Source organism: Otolemur garnettii, unplaced genomic scaffold (assembly GCF_000181295.1).
Source record: "Otolemur garnettii isolate 467f Iridium unplaced genomic scaffold, OtoGar3 scaffold00038, whole genome shotgun sequence".
NCBI lineage: Eukaryota > Metazoa > Chordata > Mammalia > Primates > Galagidae > Otolemur > Otolemur garnettii.
This window is the reverse complement of record NW_003852433.1, coordinates 13,803,274-13,823,242: the sequence shown is the minus strand read 5'-3', so window position 1 is coordinate 13,823,242 and position 19,969 is coordinate 13,803,274. Positions and strand designations below refer to the sequence as shown.

Below are 19,969 nucleotides of genomic sequence, written 5' to 3'. Positions count from 1 at the left end.
AGTGGTTAATAGGGTCTTCTGGATCCATGGGGGTGTAAGTACGGTATGCCTCCAAGAGGCGTTTTAAAAGGCCCCAGGCACTTCATCCTTACCTTGTTTTACCTGACTGACTTTGGCTAAATTTGTAGACTTCCAGGCAGCTGCCCAGAGATCTCCCATGAGAACCTGGTGGTAGACTTTGATTCTCTCCTTATCTTCAGGGGAATTATAATTCCAGTCTGGTCACATCAGGGGAAATCCTTCAGCGACTCTTTCCAGATTTAAGGTAGGGTTCCTATCATCTCCCAGGACCAGCTCCTGGGCTTCTGCCAGGATTCTTTCTCTCTCCTCCGTAGTAAAAAGGATCTGAAGGAATTGGTTACAGTCATCCCATGTGGGCTGGTGTGTGAACAAAATGGAATCTAGTAGATTAATCAGGTCACTGGGCTTTTTTGAGAAGGGAGGTGTCTGCATTTTCTAGTTATAGAGGTCACTTGTGGAGAATAGCCAGTAAATAACATTCTGACATCCCTAGACATCTGGGGGTCCTATAGCTCTCAAAGGGAGGGCCATGGAGTCTGGTTCAGGACTATTCTATGTGCTATCTCTCTCTGGGTTCTCCCCCGGTGGTGAGCCCCGCCCCCCCAGCTACAGGTACCGTGGGGTCTGCTTAATTCTCCCCCACCCCCCTGGGCAGTTGGTAGGGAAGAGGTGTAAAAAGGAGGTTTTCTACCTGCAGGTCAGTGGTATGTGTTGAGACTGGGTGGAGGGATTGGCCCGGGGGAGCTGATGGTTTTTGGGGTCTCTGGCTCTTGAGGGCAAGAATAGTTGGGTTAAGGGAAATGAAGTATTTCAACAATGGAGTGGGTCATTCTACTAAGACCTGCCATGTGGTGATGTAGGGGACCTGATCAGAGTGCCCAGGTTTCCCATATATTACATCTTTAACTCTGTAAATTGTGAGAAGGTCTAAAGTTCCTTCCTCCGGCAACCTGACTTTAAAGTTTGGCCATTCGTTCCAGCAGAGAATGTGTAACTGTTTTTTTTTAACTACTAGCCCTAAGCTAGCTGCCCTCTCCTGGACATCTTGGAAATGTTCAAGGAAGAGGCTCAAAGGGGTAGTCTGGGCCTGTCCCATTTTTTTTTAAAGAAGATTAGAAATGCAAACAAAACTGCTAAGAAGTAGTAGAGACAAGCTATAGCCACGCGTTCCCAGATGGACCAATCTGCATGGGCTGCGCTACCAAGCCCAACACCGATAACAAAGATGAAGAGGACAATGAGTGCCAAGCCAAGTTTGCACCACGTGGTGAAGGGTACAGGACACATAGAAACAAGAATGTTAGTAAGGTGACTTCAAAAGGAGAAAATTCCTGGAGGGTTCCTTGGAGAAATAGGTTGCAACCCACTCACAAATGTCTTCAGGGGCACTTGTTCCAGGTTGAGACCAATCTTCTACAAGGCACTGACAAAAACACTTGAAGTTACAATTTAAACAAAGGTGAGAAGGCATTCACGTTAAACTGAAATAAACTCCACCTTCACAGATAAACCAGCCAGCACAAGGCACTGACAAAGACACTTAAAAGTACAATTTAAACAAAGGTGAGAAAGTATTTACACTAAACATTAAACCAGAATAAACACTACCTACACAGATAAACCAGCCAGATGGTGCTGGCCTCCCTGGTCCCATCACTTACACAGGCAAACCAGACGGATGGTGCCAGCTTCCCCATTCCATAAACCACACAGATAAACCAGACTGACGGTGCTGACCTCCCTGACACATAAACCAGGCCTAGTGGTGATATGAAACCACCACTCAGGCAGAACCAGAACCAGGCTTTGTGGGGATTCAAAACCACCACTCAGGCAGAACTAGAACAAGGCTTTGTGGGGATTCAAAACCATCTCTCAGGCAGAACCAGAACCAAACAACCAGATAGGCAAGAGATGTCTCTCATGGCCCACAGTCAGAACCCCTTTAATCAGTGCATCCTCCTACGTCTCCAACTAAACAATTACCAGGGGCCAATACAGGAACAGAATAGCACACACAGACACGTATATCCATTCACAGCAAACTCACCAGCCAGCTTCTGGATCACTCTGTGTGGGATGGGGTCTCAGAGGCGCATATCTCCATGGGATCTCCAAAGGTTGGGACTGAAAGCACCACTGAGAGACCATGCACACATGGAAAACCAAGGAGTGTCTTTATTTCTTTCAGGCATATGCTCAGGTCACTCCCACTATCAGTGTGGTCGCAAAGGAGTGACCCCAAAACAATGGCCAGGGAAGTTCTTATATATTTCTTCATGAGGTACTTGGGTTGCAATAAAATGCTGGGGAAGAAGCCTGTGTGTGGTCACCTATTGGTCATTGGGGAGGCTTGGGGATTCTAATAGTTCGATTGCCCTTCTGTGGTCGGGGGTCTCCACAGGGGAGAGTAATGTGTGATTCTCTGATTGGTTGTTGCCACCTGGGCTGTTTACTTGGTTTTTGGCTTGTGCTTGTTGTGGAATTTCCTGTGGCCCTTGACCCCCCTTCCCTTCTTCTTTTCCTTAGTCCTTTGTTCTCTTTTATCTACAAAATGGAGTCACTGCTGTCTTTTCACTTCAGGCTCAAGAAGAAGAGCAGGAGTTTTATAATGCCAGATGCCAGGAGCATTGCCAGAAGAGTGAAGTTAGTGGCAGTGGTAATGAGTTTCAGGAGGTGGTTCCTCTGCTTGGTGGCAACAGCAAAGAAAAAGGGGTGTTTGTTAAAGAAAAACCAAGTTTTGAACTCTCTGGGGCCCTTCTTGAGGACACCAACACCTTCCAAGTTATAGTTATTAAATATAGTGAGGCCCCAGAAGCACCTATACCCCCAAAATGGTGGCATCTCTACCTATTTAAAAATGATGAGGTACTTCCAGTCATGTATGTACATTGACAAAGTGTGTACCTCCTAGGTTGACACCACCGCATTGCGGACATTCCAATTGATCATCCGTCTTGTTCAAAGCAGCATGCAGTCTTTCAGTATTGGCTTGTGGAATATATTTGAGCTGATGGCACAGTTGGTCAAAGAGTGAAGCCTTACATCATTGACCTTAGCTCAGGCAATGGAACTGTCTTAAACAACAAATGTATTGAGCCATAGAGATATTATAACTTAAAAAAAAGGATGTACTCAAGTTTAGGTTCAATAGCAGAGAATGTGTCTTGCTCCATGAGTCTGATCAGACACTTCTGAAATTGACAGAAAAGAAGATGAGGATGATGAAGAGGAAGAGGAAGTGTCTGACAGCTAGTAAACTAAGAACCTGGATTATTGAGACATCTTTTCCTTCTTGGAAGGCTTTGATTCCCAGAGCGCAGACTGTTCTGGACAGAAGGATCATGGCTACCACCAAGGAGTACATATTTAATGTCACAAGGGACTGAAATGGGTGTGGATCTATTCTCCATGAGAGAATTTCAGATTTCTCCATAGAGCATACACATAACATCCGAATAAAAACAAAAAACTGAATAGTTAATATGGTCAAAATTGGTATCTCCTTTTTTTCTTTGAGAAATAGCCTGTCACTTATGTGGCAGGGTCCTTATGTTATTCTAGTGGCACATGTATATATTTATTTACTTATTTATTTTGAGACAGAGCCTCGAGCTGTCCCCCTGGGTAGAGTGCCGTGGCATCGCAGCTCACAGCAACCTCCAACTCCTGGGCTCAAGTGAGTCTACTGCCTCAGCCTCCCAAGTAGCTGGGACCACAGGTACTTGCCACTATGCCTGGCCATTTTTTGGTTGCAGCCATCATTGTCATTTGGCGGGCCCAGGCTGGATTTGAACCCGCCACCTTAGGTGTATGTGGCTGGCACCTTAGCAGCTTGAGCCACAGGCACTGAGCCACATGTATATATTTAAAGGAAGTTGTTCTATTTACATATTTCTACACGGCTTTATCTTTAAAAAATTGTTCAGAGAGGTTGTATTTATCTTCCCAAGGCTGGAAAGCAGGGAATTCCCCAGTTTCCTACTTTTCTAGAGGAATATGTGTGAGTAGAAAAGTATGAACTACTTACACACAGTGTGTATGTATGTACATATATAAATTGTCTGTTAAAAGAGCTGATACTGGTTTTCATATGACAGTGTTAGGCAAAGGCCTCCCTGCATTTGAAGAGGTTTTCATTTATATGTATTTTTGGGATAGAAAATAAAATTTGTAAATATATATTTTAAAAAAGAAGAAGTTGAGCTACAAGAATTCCTGGTTCACCTGAAGTGCTGGTCTGAGCTCCAGGGCAAAGCTCAGGTTGTAACAGCTCAGACATCACACTGAAGGCTCTCATGTCATAAAAATAACTTCCCCAGAATCACCGTGAGACTATCAACCCTTCGTCTGAACTTGAGTCTGCTCATTTTGTCACTAAGATATAATCTTGCTCCCCCCTAAGCAAGCACATGTGCACACCTAGGTCTCTGTCAGGTATTCAAGCAGAAGGCTGTCATGACACTTTCCTCTGATATTCTCTAAGTTCCAGAAAGAGGCAGTGTGAGCTCCAAATAAAAGCAGAAATATCTACACAGGTCAGGTGACACACCAGGCCTGCTTTGTGTCCTGTTCATATATCCTCATTTTAATCTCTACAATAGTAAGAGATTGAAATTTGAAACTGTTAATACCTTGTTCAAGGTCACACGAGATTCGAAGCCAGTATTAAGTTAAAAATGCTTTCTTGGAGGAATTGGTTTTTAAGAGGGCATTAGCAAGGCTTTGGTATCTATAGAAATAAAACCACAGTGGTGCTGGCATTAGGGGTTGGGCTTGAATGTGGCCACTGGACAGAGTCCCGGGCTCCCACTGTTCCTGCCCTTTTATAGCCCAAGTGCCTACTTAGATTAGTCCCTGACAGACCTAAGGGGGAAATTACAAGCAAGTGTTCAATTTCTCCTTCCGCAGCAGCTTGGGGCTGGGAAATTGTTTCTCCCCTGCAGCCTTTCTGCACCCACAGCTGTGACTCTCTGCACTGTCAGTGCCTTGCCAACAGGTTGGAAATGAATGCGTTTCCTGTGGATGGCTGTCAGGGACGACACATGTTCATTCACCTCAGGCACCAGTTCTAAGCAGCACCGGCAAACCCAGGAGAACAGAGTCCTAGGGCTGATGCGCTTGGCGAGGTTTTGCCATCTGCTCATTTGGAGTTGCTGATGAAAGGGGGAGAAATGCAAAACAGACAGGAAGTCTGGTTGACCTCTGCTGAGCTGCTCATAAGCCACAGCAGGAAGTGCTGGGAGCCCACATGCTAGTGTTGGGGGAGGGATGCAGGAACACCTGACTCGTAGGCATCCTTTCACCCCGAGGCTACAGAGAGAGCAAGGATGATGGCACACCTCGCTTTATCTTCCTATTCCTGCATGGGTTGAGGTGGGGAAGGAGACAGTCTCATCCTGAAGCTCATTCTTCTTTCCAGTGATACTTCTAAAGGCTTATGAAGTCATTTGGAGTGCGGTGACCTGTTCAGCTTCCAGTGGGCTCAGACTTCCCCCTCAAACACTTCCTTCTCTCAAGTCCAAATCATACCCCTCTGCAAGTCTTACTTTGACATCATTTATTCTAGGAAGCTTTTGCTGTACCAGCATCAAGTTTGGGGGGAGGGGAGGGCAGGAAGATATTCTGGAAGTTCCCATAGCATTTACTGGGAGGATATGATACACTGATCTCTCCAGTAGACTAAACTCTGAAGGCAGGAAAGTAAGAGGTGCTTCATCAAAGTACCCCAGATGAGTACTAGTACACCAGGAACTGTGTGAAGACCGTCATTGTTATCCTTGTAATTTTGGAAGGTGGATATGAGACAAGTCCAGAAGGTAATAAGTTATCCAAAGCATGTAAGTCCTAAAAGGCAAAGTGAAATTAGTTGGGGTCTTAGATCAAAAGATCTTAAGACTCACATTAACAGTGTCTATAGAAAACAGCTTTATGAGAAGTCATACAATTGGGGAGAATAATGCTTAGAGAACTGTTGCAAAGGCAGCTTCCCTTCAGTGATGCTGGGAATATTGCAAGTTCTCCACAAGAGCTAACTCCAGGACTTCCATCTTTAGTGGTGGTTTAGTAAAGTGTTACATTCCTAAGATCAGGAAGCAATCGTCCTAAGACTCAGATGTCATAAAAGTGTTGATAAGACTTACAATACTGCTTATATTCATATTTTGAGGAACACACTTAGGGCTGAATCAAAGAACATCCCTGAGTCCGGTTTAATAGTGTTATCAACTCCCTCCCACCCCTGGGTGCAGAGCTGTGTTAGATACTAAAGCATAATAATTAAACAGGTTTTATGTTCAGCCACGTCCATGGACTAAGTCAGCTCTACCTTTGGCAAATGAAAATGTCAGCTAGCACACTCAGTCAGTAGATGAATTGCCTGCTTAAAGAAACCAGATCTGAGTCCTCAGGGCTCCGACACTCCTTGTGGGAACTACAGATAGGCATTCTATTCAGGTGGATTAATTTAGGGTCAAACTTCTGGACACAAGTGACCAATCAATAGATAGTCATGTTGCCTCATCTGTTTTTTCTCCATTGAGCACCTCCAAATTGTCTCTGCGGTCTGTGTAGTGTGACCTGCACAGGGCCGCATTTGTGGCCCCCTTTGTTAGCAGTCATTGGAAGCTGAGCAGGAAATGGGCAGGATAGGGGAGGATGAAGCCCAAGAGTTTGTTCTCTCAGTGTTTACAAGGCCTCGGTTCAGGAAGGCCCAAGGCCCTCGACCTTACGGTCCCTGGCTCCTGGTGGGCAGCTCTTAGCTTACATTTTGCTGGAGTCAGCATTTTGGGGTGGTAGTGGCTCTCTACTGCTGAACTGGGAAAGCTCCCATTCCTGATGAGCTACTCTAACTCTGCTCGTGTGTCCCCACATAGTACATCTGTTATCTTCAGCTAAATCCTTTGAAGGTGCAGTTACTTTTCACCAGGGCTACACTTTCAACTGACAGCCAGCCCCAGCTGTGATCTGAAAGCCTTTGCTATGGAGCTGGAGCCTCTGCACTGGAGTTGGGCTCCCCTTGAATGCCTCCCAATGCCAGACTTTCTCCAATTGCCCAACATTTAGTCCTTCCACCCGGCCTCTTTACTCAGGGTCAGATTTGCTCTCAGACCTGATGTTCTTTGCCTCCCCCAGCCTCCTCCACTCCCTCTCAGACCTCCTGCATGTCACATCCTGCCTTAACACCTAAATCAGGATCTGCAAGGACATGGGACTAATGTCTAGAGATGAGACTCAGAGAGGTTAAACATTTGCTCAAGGCCACACAGCAGTGTAGGAATTGAACTCAAGTCCAGAATCTAGAAGAGACTGAGATTTTAGTTGTTTAGTCAAAGAAGTTCTGATATGGCCCCAAACCACTCCATTCAGGCAAAATTTTGTCATTGACAGACTGCCCTGTTTTTTGGGCATTGAGTCAACTTTTGCAGAGTGATAACCTGGAGGGCACCTCCCACAGGTCATGCTTCATGTCTGGGTTCTCAGGGGTGCTGATAAATAGGCCTGCCTGAAGCCTATGTTTGATGGCCTTAGTATGCATACATCCTTGCTGTTAGGAATTTGAGACTAGTGCATTAAGTTGACACCTACCCTAGCCTTCTACCTCCACCTACATTTTTTCTGGCCATAGTTGTAGATGTGGGATCTGCTTTAGCAAGTTTCTGACTATGAAACTTGAACCCTCTATACTAAGTCTTTCTGGTTCAAGCTCTTTAAGTCTATTCCCCCTACCCTCTGTTCTAGAATGAACCAGACAATGCTTGACCAAGAAGTCACAGGCTAGATGACCATAATTTAATCCCTTGTTTTGGAAGTCCAAATGATTTGGCTTGAAGAAAGTCAAGGACATCTAACATACATCCTTGTGGAATGATCACCAAGGGATAAACTAAGGCAGAGAAGGAAGTTGTAGCTTGCTATTGTTCACACAGGATATATTCTGAAATTATCAGATACTTTAATAGTCCAGCCTAAGTCATAACAGGTTTTGGGTTTTACTATATGCATGCATTTGTCAGCTTGAGAAACTTTCTTGTAGATACTAGGCAGTTCAACCAAGCATTTAAGTCTTAGTCTGTAATTGAGCATCTAATACTGGCCATAGGCTACCAAACCCTATTACCTGGTCATCCCCCTGAACCCAGGAGAGTCCTTCATTCTCATGCTCTTTAGAGACATATGTTCACCCAAGCTAGTGGGGGCTTGCAATTGGGTATCAGCCACCCCCGGGTCTGAGCACTCTGTTCATTTCCTATTTTACAGTTGTAGGCATTTCCAAGGGATTAGAGCCCTCACCTTTGGACCTCTTCACACCCTGTTAGGTGTGTTCTAATCACCTCGGCAGGCCCCGGCTGTCATGCCTCATTACTTTAATATATTATCATGGCCTGGCCTTAGCAAGTATGGTGGGATTAAAGCAATAAAACTATAGGGACAAGTGGTCAGTGTTAGGATGGCTCTCACCCAGACCTGCTGAGGGTAATGGTGCACAGCTGCCGCCCCCTGCCCCTGCTTCCTCTCCACAAGCCCCATCCCCATCTGGAGGCAGCTGCTTCTGCTCTATCAGCAAGGCAGCCTCGGATTGGTCCAGCTCTGAGCACCCCCAGTCAACGAAGCTTCAGAAGATGGAGACCTGTTGCCTAGTAACAGACCTTACTTCTCTCTAAGTCCCAGAGGTCTGCTTCAGTTGCAATAGCTACCACTTGTACAGGCAGCATGCTGACTTCTCTGCATCCATCCTTGTTTGGTCCTAACAGATCTAGGAGGAGCATCAGTCCTGCTTTTGTGGGGGCAGGGGAGGAAGGACATAGCTTTATATTCTCAAAGCTGTCCTTGAGCAAACGGGGCCAAAATGTAGACCGTTGAATCAAGGTAATGGGCACATGAGAATTGATCTTAACTTCTATGAAACTGAAATGCATCAATAAGCTATATAAAAATCATTATTCCTTATTACTGTGTATACTAACAGGCACATGGAACAGAAAACCACTGTGTAGCTTCAGTTTAGCAGTTAGGATTTCAACCACGCAGCTTCAGATTTTAACAATGGTTATTTCAAGAATGCTGATGTAAGACTGTCTCTGAATTGGAGTTCATGTAGATTAAGTGGAAGTGATTTAGAAAAGCACATAAGATTCCTGCTCAAGATACCAGCCACAAACATCGGGACTCAGACTTGGGATTGCAACCTCAGATTCTACTTTATCAGAAGCCTGCACACAAGACTCAAGGATTGCTGAAAGTCTAAGGTTCTGTCCACTGTTCTAGATATTGGACCCTGCTGCTTGCCAGACCTGTAGGATATACACTTGAGTTTTATCCTGGGACAATACACAGAAATTCTTGGTCTTGGCTTGTATTAAAAATTGTCAAACACATAGGAAGCAGCATTGGATAAGACCTTGGGCTTAAGAGTTCAGCAGACCTGGAGTTGAATGTTAATTCTGAATATTGCTGTTTTGGCAAATATCAGCTGAGGAGTAGGACACCTGTCACTGAGTTCTCTGGGGCTGGGGCAGCTTGGCACTTTGGATTGGTATCCTTCTGTGAACTAGTTCTTCCAGGAAGCCCTTCTTTACTGCAATCTCTTGGGAACACAGCTTGAGCTGGTTTCCTCTATAAAATGGAAGTATTAATGCCTATAGCTCATAAATTAAATAAGATGCCAAGACACTGGTTCAATGCTGTCACATGGCAATAATGGTAGTCACTGCCATTATTGGTCTATCACATGGGCTTCAACTTTTGGCATCATGATCTTGTAGACTCTAGATTGGTCAGAAGCAAGGAGTAGTCACCATAGATTATGCTTTGTTTTAGGCCACAGGAAGCTTAGAGCGAAGTCTGTAGTCCTTGAAAGCCTCTCTGGGCCCATTTGCATGCACTAAACTTACCCTAAGTCTTTTACTTTGAACCCCTACTTTGAATCCCTGGCTTCCAAGAGTGGCAAGAACATATATTCTTCTGCATTAATGTATTGTATTTGGCCATTTCTCTCTCCATTTCCAAACTCCTGCAGTAGGCCAGTAGTGTCAGATTAACTTACCCTTCCATGACTAATATAAGGCATGAGGCATGAGTTTCTTTGGCTTTAAGAAAACAATATTTGGGGAGGGAGAAAGGAGGGTGGAATGGGTGGAGGGGGGAATGGGTGGAAGGAGGGGGATTTGAGGGTTCACTTCTGTGATTTATCTTACAAGGGTACAAGTGAATCTTTCTATGAGTAGAATATGAACGTTTTAACACAATAACTAAGAAAATGACATGAAGGCTATGTTAACCAGCTTGATGGAAGTGTTTCGGATTGTGTGTGAAAACACCACACTGTACCCCAGAAGTGCATTAATATACACAGTTACCATTCAATTAAAAAAAAAAAAAAGAAAACAATATTTGGGAACATCGCTCAAGGAGCTTGCTAGAACAATTACTGATTCCTAGAAAGAACTCAGCCTGTACAAAGTTGATACTAAGTTGGTTAAACTTAGGGCTGTGCACAGATAAATAGCTAAAAGTCCAGAGATCTGATAGACAGTTCTGACATGACTCTGGAAGAGCTCAGCTCCTGAACATGTTTCCTGTCTATAAGATCAGCAACACCTCATCCCAGCCTAAGGTTATGTTTCAAAGGAGAGAAACTTTAAAAAGCCATTAACAGTCTAGTCTGTACCAGGAGCTAGACCAATAGACCCTCGGAATATCTCATCAGGTTCCCAGTTGAGAACAAATGGAAACAGGTTGGGAAACACGGGCCTACTCAACTCAAATTCAGCATGAGAAAGAGCTGGAAACATCGGACATGTGAAACTGCAGGAGGTTGTCCCGTTAGGGACAGCATAAAAGCTACAGTTAGAATTAAGACAAGCTGTCCAAGGAATGTGGAAGGCTTTCACTGGACTCCAGAGGACATGGCCCAACCCATCAGCATCTCTTAACTCCTTTTCTCTGCCTTAAGTCCAAGTCCCACAGTGGGTTAGGTTGAGTTTTGTGTTTGGACCATTAGCTGAAAAGGTGAGGTCATGCACCAGTTTAGCATTCTGAACTTGGGGCATGAAGGCATTCCCTGCCCCCCCCCCCCACCACCACAGTCACTCTTGCTGAAAGTGCTTTTCTCTGTTATCTCACTTGCTCAAAGGCAAAAAAAACATTACCAACTCAGTTTTCAGCTGAATATTGCTATTGTGTCATCAAATACATTGATATACCAGCTGAAGATCAGGACCCCTTCACATTTGGTATTAAGATTTGAGGCGGAGGCAGCCTGACACTTTGGATGGGCACCATTTGGAAGACTGGTTCTCCCAGGAAGCTCAGACATTTCCTCTGACAGGATCGGTTTCCAGCAGCCCAAGCTCTGTGGAAGATTTTCTTGATACCCCATGTTTGAGTAGCAAGCACATAAGCCTCAAGCTACTGGCAGTAGTCCTTAGTTGCTGCCTTTGTGACAAAGCCCCAGGAACTAATGATTGATCGATGTCAGATGTCACTTGTGTGGTCTTAAAGTGCTTCCCACTTAAGGTTGCCCTCACAGGCTCTCACCCAGGGTTAGTCTCTGTACCCTCCACCCCGGCAGGGGCAACAAGAGAGAATGGTCAGTTGCATTCACGTCTATACTCCCTGCCCCTTAGTTCCAGGGAGTCTGCACTGACACCAAGATGGCCAGTCCACCAAGGTGCTCTTTCCTCATGATCATTTGCTAGGCCTCTAGAAACAAAGGAAGGACTGGGCTGGACATTCTGCTGAGAATCCTGCTATCAGGACTCACCTGAGGACAGACAGGCCCAAGTTAGGGGGTCTCTTTGAGTCCTTAATCTCAGTCTTTAGCAAGAGATAGAGAGTTAACACTAACACATAGGAGTCAAGAGAATATGGCTCTTGCGTGCCCTGTGCCTGGCTGGCTTCCCTTTAGCAGCCAACAGGCCCACCACCATCAGCACTGAGAGGCTAACTCTGGTACAATGTTAACTATAGAACTTAAGAATTGCTACTTCTCTTTTGGTTCCAGAACCTAACCCAGGATGCCATGTTCATTTAGTCATCGTGTCTTTTGTAACCCACCCTTTTGGAGCTGGTGCGGTTGGTTATTTTGTAAAACATCCCTCAATTCAGGCTTGTTGGGTCTTTGCAGTCACAATATGCATTTGGGGGAAAGGTGACTTGTCTTTCTCAGTTTGTCAGGTGGTCTATTAACTGTGAGCAGGCAAAGTGGCTTCTGATGGATTCGCTGCCTCTTTGTAACTATTCTCTAAGACTAAACAGAAACAGGACATTTACATAGTCAAGTTTTGGCTGACTTTGCTATTACCCTTTTCATTTGGATACTGAACATTTGTTGGTTGCTAGATGTAGACAGAAGTCAAATTACAAGACTAACTTCTTATGGCCTTCAGCCTCCGGGTATTAGCTGCCAACACTACCCTTCAAGTCTAACTTCAGGTACCTCTTTCTCTAGGATTCCTTAAAGGTTAAGAATGAGAACACATGTCAGAAGAACATGTAAACTTCATGATGCCCTAATGAAGGCTGCAGAATAAAGCCTGATACAGAGCACTTTTCGGCTCAGAGAAAGGAAGAAACGAAGTGTATTTGGACCAGGCAGTCACCCGCAGAGGTTTACCAACATCAAGCCCCTACTGGAGCACACCAGAGCTGACTCACCCTCCTTGGTATGTGGTTATTTGAATGCACAGGTATAATAGTGTGGTTATTAAAACTAGGATTATTCACATTGACAGCTGTGGTCTCATTCTACTCATTCTTCAGTTTCTAATTATACTAAGACTTAAGTTTTAAATCATCCTTAGGTCTACCCAGAAGTCTTTCATAGTGTTTAGATAGGAGAAACTTAAAGCCTTCCACTTCAAGTTTAACAGAAGTCAGTAATGTTGCCAGAAAATCTAATTCCAACTTCAACTATCTTAGCATATTCTGGTGTTCACTTTCTCTGTATGCACTTCTGTTAATACAGCATCCCATTCAACATTTGACATAGTTCTAGTAGCAATACCTGAAACTCAAGTCTAATCAAAAGCTCTGGATTTTTATTTGCTAAATCTACAACCCCAGTGACTTGGACCACATCTGGATGGGGATTTTTAGCTGTGTTGTATGAGAGTTTGGGGATGGGAGAGGGCAGATGAGGTAGTTAATATCAAACATGGGAAGTCTTTTTTTTTTAATTAAATGATAGCTGTATACATTAATGAAAACATGGGGTACAGTGTAGTGTTTTCATATACAATTTGAAATACTTTCATCAAGCTGGTTAACATAGATTTCATGTCATTTGCTTAGTCATTGTGTCAAAACATTTATATTCTAGTTCTAGAAAAGTTCACTTGTACCCTTGTTAGACAGATATATAGGTGATCTTTCCAGTCTCAATCCACGAATGGATCAATAAATTGTGGTATACGTACACCATGGAATACTATGCAGCCCTAAAGAAACGTGGGGAGTCTTTAGCCTCAGAGGGAGTCACAGCATGTATGGAGAGGCACAGAAGTCAAGCTAGAAAAAAGCCAGCTTCTTGCAGGGATCATCCAGTGTAATCTTGGCTCCAGGCCCCTCCACTGGGTTTTTAGACAAACAACAGAATTGGGTGGGGAGAACCCATGGACTGACGTCTGGCATAGGGGCAACTCCAGTAGGATTTTTGTGTTCCCTACTCCACTTTAGCATTTGTTTATGTCTAGTACTGATTTTAAGGAGCAGTTACAGAAGTCAAAACTAAAATAGAAATTAACAGGCATATTTCATTATGGAAACAGCCTTGTCAAAAGTGAACAGTGGAGGCAAGTTAGCCAGTGTTGACACCACTTCTAACATCCCAGAGAATGGGTTAGGACTCAAACATCCACATATTTAGATTCATTGAAATAGCATTTTAGCGGCAAGAAGCTTGTTTTAATGTACACATACTTCCTATGTAACTTTAGCAAATTTAAGTGGCGAACAAGGTGTCTTAACATACCTAGATCATTGCAACATGTAGCAAGAACTTCACTACACAATTTTGATTCCTCTAGTCTATATGAGAGTCATGGTTTGAGTCTAACCTAGTTGCCTCATGCCACCTAGAATGCATCTAATTTATCAAGTTGAATGTCAAAGAGGCATGCACTTATAGAAGTAATAACTGTCCCTAGTACATAGGCCCAGTGTGCAGTTTCCTGAGTAGTCATTCAAGCAGGTGGCATTTGCATTTCATAATTATGGTGCCCTTTGGTAAAACCAGTTAAGTGCCATATGGCATGGAAGACCAGTGAAAACTAGCATTTCTTGGATGAAGTGAGTCCAATTAGACTTCAAAATAATCTGGAAATATTGGGCAATAACTGATTTGTCTTCAGTTTAACAGCCCACGAGATCAGGAAGAAGTATCTAAATTATACATTCAGCCTCAAAGACTCATCCACCTGAATTTTCAAATGATTTTTGAGGACCTTATTGAGAGCATTCAAAATTTAATTAATTAATCAATTAATTTATTTATTTATTTTAGAGATAGAGTCTCACTTTGTTACCCTTGGTAGAGTGCTGTGGTGTCACAGCTCACAGCAATCTCCAATTCCTGGGCCTAGGTGATTCTCTTACCTCAGCCTCCCAAGCAGCTGGGACCACAGGCACCCACCACAATGCCCAGCTATTTTTTTGTTGCAGTTTGGCTGGGATTTGAACCCGCCACCCTTGGTATATGGGGTCAGCACCCTACCCATTGAGCACAGGCACCGCCCTCAAAACTTAATTTAAATCCCAAGTGAGATCCCATTGGAACTTCCAGCTAAACATGACTCTTCGAGTTCTGCTCAAAGGAATTAGAAGGTTATTAACACGATGACCAACAGAAGTTATTGGAGAAGTAAACACTTCCCTAAGAGATAACATGTCTGAAAGGGAGAAACCAAGACTGACATTTGCAGGAAGGACACAGTGAGCAGATCAACCTGATAGGGCGACAGCCTTGGTTCTTGAGAAAGTGGTTGTAAAGCAGAGTAGGGAAGTCCAAGCAGAGTGGTTTCACTCCTCCCCAAACTTGCTTTCCCTTGCCCATGCCTCCCTGAAGATCCTAAGTCTATTCTCTAGGTGGAGGTTTGATGAGCTGGATGCAGAAAGCCAGCTGAGCTTACTAAACCATGCCCAGCCTTTTCCTGGTTATCAGAGCCCATCCACATTGTGCTGCTCAGTCTCCACCATAAGAGCAGGCCGTTTCCCTGAATCATGCAGTTGCCAGCTGCTTACTTAATCTTGATCAGAGACACTGGTATGAGTCGGAGGTAGACTGCATGTAGAAGGAACACAACTTTTAGATTCAAGCTTGAGTCTCTTACACTGGATGGCTGTATGAACTTTGTAAAATGGAGATTCTACCTCCTGCCTCATGAGGTTGAGACAGATTAGCTGAATGTACCTGGAGGTCCTCCAGCCATAGAAGGGCAGGGGACCATTTCAAGAACATGCTTGAGTGTATAGGATGAGGACTGCCAACTTCCGCAATTTCAGGGTATATAGTCTATATAGTTATGCATACATGTGAGACCTTAGAACACCCCTGAATTACACATTGTGCAAATATAGAGAGCCAATGGTAACCACATTCAGTTTAAGACATCAAGGCTACCTGTTTTTGGAGTGCCCACCACTGCTGCATTGTAACTCCAGATGTGGGCCTCGTGGGTCTCCCTGGGATTAGAAATTGTGACCACACTCAGATGTTATATGTTTACTTTAAACACAAAGTTCTCCCGGTGTCAAATCAGTAATCAGACTGATTAGGAATGTTATAAAGATCAAGGACATAGGTAGGAGCCAAAAGTTTATACTTAAGGGCAATAGGCCTGGAAGAGTCAACAGAACTCTTTCAAGGTATCTGCTTTCCAGTTTCTTGCCTTAATACCTTTATGCCATTATTCCTGGAAGCATCTGGCAAATCTCAGGTATTTTAAGTCCAGGTCGACAATTGTAGGTTATAAAATCAAAGCTAATCTTCAGCCTCTCATGCCTTGCTGAGTCTTCAATGCACATTCAGAGAGCATCCCTAGTTTAGAGAGGATAAGAGTGGCCAAGAAAGTTGTTCAAGGCCACACAGAGGCTTGGTTGTTAGTCCAACACGTTCATGGACAGTTAGAGATCAGCATCTTATAGGAAGTGTCTGGTACTAGGTAAATGCTTTAGTGTTGGATGGACCAATATCTTTAGGTGCCAAGCATCTGTCTGGCACTAGAGATGTCATCAAGAAAAGAATTCCTAGACCGGGAGGGGCCTTCTGGGAGGGGCCTTATGGGGGGTCTTTCAGATTAGATTGACATCTTGTTTTCTGGTCTTCAGCTCTCCCAAGGCTGTCCATCCTCCCTACTCCCCTCCTGTTCCTTTATCAGCCAGGGGTGGGGGGCTGATATTAGAAGGGCTCTGATAATGCTCCCTAAGTGGCAGCAAGCTGTAAACATTCCCACTGATGCCATTTGATTAGCTGGCTGGGAAAATGCCTGAAGGTGGTCCTGGGCTTGTCACTGAGAGACAGGCCAAGGTGCCACGTGGAGCTGTTGAAAAGCAAGTGGGTTTGAGCCACCACCATGGAGTTATATAAAGCACTTGGCTCCAAGACAGGCCTCTGCAGCATCATATGTGCAATCGGCCAGGGTGGCTGTGGGTTTATGGTTTGATACATGCAATGGGAACGCATCCATAGCCCAGATAAGTTAATGACCTATTAGTGGCAAGCAGGGATAGAGATAAAGCCATTGAGCAGAAGGCTGCCCCACATTCCAGAGCCACAGTTTTAACACCCTGATTATATCCCATCCAAATAGCTTTCTTCTTAGTAGGCTGCAGTTTCCAAATACATATCTATTGAAGGGAGAGACAGAGATAGCCTGGAGAACGAGTATTATGACATTCAGTGGGCATAATGCTAAACTATTAGACCTCTTGAGCTGGAAGATTGAAACAAAGATTCAGCAAGGTTAAGACTGAAGTGCTATGAGACAAAGATAAAAGGTGAAATTAACATTCAGCCTTCTACTGCTGGTGGGAATGCAAACTAATACATCCCTTCTGGAAAGAAGTTTGGAAAACACTTAGGGAACTAAAAGTAGACCTGTCGTTCAATCCTGCAATTCCTCTACTAGGTATATATCCAGATGACCAAAAATCGCTCTACAACAAAGACATTTACACAAGAATGTTTATTGCAGCCCAGTTCATAATTGCCAAGTCATGGAAGCAGCCCAAGTACCCATCAACCCATGAATGAATTAACAAACTGTGGTATATGTATGCCATGGAATATTATGCAGCCACAAAATGATGGAGATTTCACCTCTTTTATGTTCACATGGCTGGAGTTGGATCATATTCTTAGTAAAGTATCTCAAGAATGGAAAAAAAAATACCCAATGTACTCAATACTATTATGAAGTTAATATATAACCACCCACACTTTCATATGAAAGATAAAACACAATTATAGCCCAGAAAGGAGAGAAGAGGACTCAGGTGGGGGGATGGGTGGAGGGAGTGTAATTGGTTGTACCTCATCTACTGTGTGTATTGCAAACATATGTATCTAATTAAAAGTAGAGGATAAATGTCTAAACACAATTGAATAAGTGAGGTAAATAATATGTTGACTAGTTTGATGTGAACATTCTAGATTGTATAGAGTCAGCAACATTGTATCCCATAATTGCAGTAATGTACACACTTATGATCTAAAAAACATTCAGTCTTCTAGTGTAAAATACTGCTCAGACATCTTGCAAGATACGACGTACTAAGTCTACTTCCAGTGTATTTTTAGCTGAGGAATTTAGCTGTGTTCAATGCATTCATAGGAGGGACAGAAAGGATTGGATTGTGACAGTCAGTTGAAGTTTATAATGCCTGTCAGTGACATAGGGTGGACTTGAATCTTCCAGATACCTTCTCAGATGGGTACCTACTCACATTCTGCCATTGGCTTCAATATGAAGTTCACTATTTGTGAAGGTATATTTTTAGATTTAATAGCTATTAAGTTATTCTTTTTTTATTATTAAATGATAGCTGTATACATTAATGAAAACATGGGGTACAGTGTAGTGTTTTCATATACAATTTGAAATATTTTCATCAAGCTGGTTAACATAGACTTCATGTCATTTACTTAGTCATTGTGTCAAAATATTTATACTCTAGTTCTAGAAAAGTTCACTTGTACCTTTGTTAGACAGACCATATAGGTGATCTTTCCAGTCACCCTCCCACCACCCAGCCGCCCTTCTCCCCTTCCATTCCCCCCATATTCTTAGGCTAGAATTAAGTTGTACCTTTCATTTGAGAGCTATAAATTAGTTTCATAAAAGGGCTGTGTACATTGGATACTTTTTTCTTCCATTCCTGTGATACTTATGCTAAGAATCCTATTAAGTTATTCTTAACACTGCAATCTGAAAATGTATCCCATATCAATGGAAACACTGGCCACAAGGACATAGAAGGGACATGATTTGGCAAGGATAGGAGCCAGAAACCAAAAAGCATTCAGTTTGGGGAATGGTTTATGGACCGTTACAAGTCATTGGAGCATCTGAGCTTTTTGAAAAGCCACCCAACTACCTTGTCTACAAAGAATTATGAAACCCTAAGAAATAGAGGACATTAACAAATGGGGGAGCATTCCGTGCTCCCGACTGGGAAGAAACATTGTTAAAGTGTCTATACTACTTCCCAAAGCAATCTACAGATTCAGTGCAATCCCCATTAAAATGCACTTTGAAGAACTTGAAAGAAACAGTTCATTTTGTATAGAACCAGAAAAAACTGTATAGCTGAGGCAATTTTTAGTAAAAAAAACAAGGCTGGAGGCATCACTGTACCAGACTTAAGGCTATATTACAAGTCCACAAATCACAAGTGATCAAAACAGAATGATATTGCCACAAAAATAGAGATGCATTTGGAACCAAATATAAAGTCAAGAGATGAAACCAGTCTCTTACCGTCATGTGATCCTTGATAAACAAAAGCATCCAGCAGGGGAAAGAATCCCTGTTCAACAAATGGTGCTAGGACAACTGGATAACCACATGTAAAAGACAGACTGGACCTGTACCCTTCACCACTTAACAAAAATTGGTCCAAGATGGATACAGAAAATATCTGATTTAAAAATCACAGCATTAAATATATTGATAGAAAGGTGTAGTTATATCATTAGGAAAAGCTGACTGCAGAGCAGGGAAAGCCAGAGAGTGACAGAATTGTCCCCTTCATCATGCAACATCTGATAATTAATCTTTAGTGTTTGTACCGAGTAGGAGCATGAACATGGGAGAAAGACTGATGGGGGTCGACATCTTCAAATCAAGAGTGAACTTGTCGGAGCAGTGTGAAGAAGAGGAGGCGAGAACGACCCCGGGACCGACCAAAGCTCGCGCGTCGCTGCATCCCCGTGTACAGCGCCTAAGTCCCGCCGCCTTTGCCACCTTGCCCAAGAGAAAGGCGGAAGGGGAGGCTAAAGGAGGTAAAGCCCAGGCAAAGGACGAACCACAGAGAAGATCCGCAAGGTTGTCTGCTAAACCTGCTCCTCCAAAGCCAGAGCCCAAGCCTAAAAAGGCCCCTGCAAAGAAGGGAGAGAAGGTACCCAAAGGGAAAAAGGGAAAAGCTGACGCTGGCAAGGAGGGGAATAATCCTGCAGAAAATGGAGATGCCAAAACAGACCAGGCACAGAAAGCTGAAGGTGCTGGGGATGCCAAGTGAAGTGTGTGCATTTTTGATAACTGTGTACTTCTGGTGACTGTACAGTTTGAAATACTATTTTTTATCAAGTTTTATAAAAATGCAGAATTCTGTTTTATTTTTTTTTTTTTAAGCTATGTTGTTAGCACACAGAACACTTCATTGTTTTTTGGGGAAGGGGCATATGTCACTAGTAGAATGTCTCCAAAGCTAGATTGATATGAGGGAAAAT

The 19,969-nt window shown here is 43.5% G+C and overlaps 2 pseudogenes; both read left to right on the top strand.

Annotated features, from left to right (window-relative positions):
- The first annotated feature begins 1,209 nt into the window (after positions 1 to 1,209).
- On the top strand, positions 1,210 to 3,277 carry LOC100948197 (annotated as a pseudogene).
- Positions 3,278 to 19,320: 16,043 nt separating this feature from the next.
- LOC100947878 lies at positions 19,321 to 19,758 on the top strand (annotated as a pseudogene).
- The last annotated feature ends 211 nt before the right edge of the window (positions 19,759 to 19,969 follow it).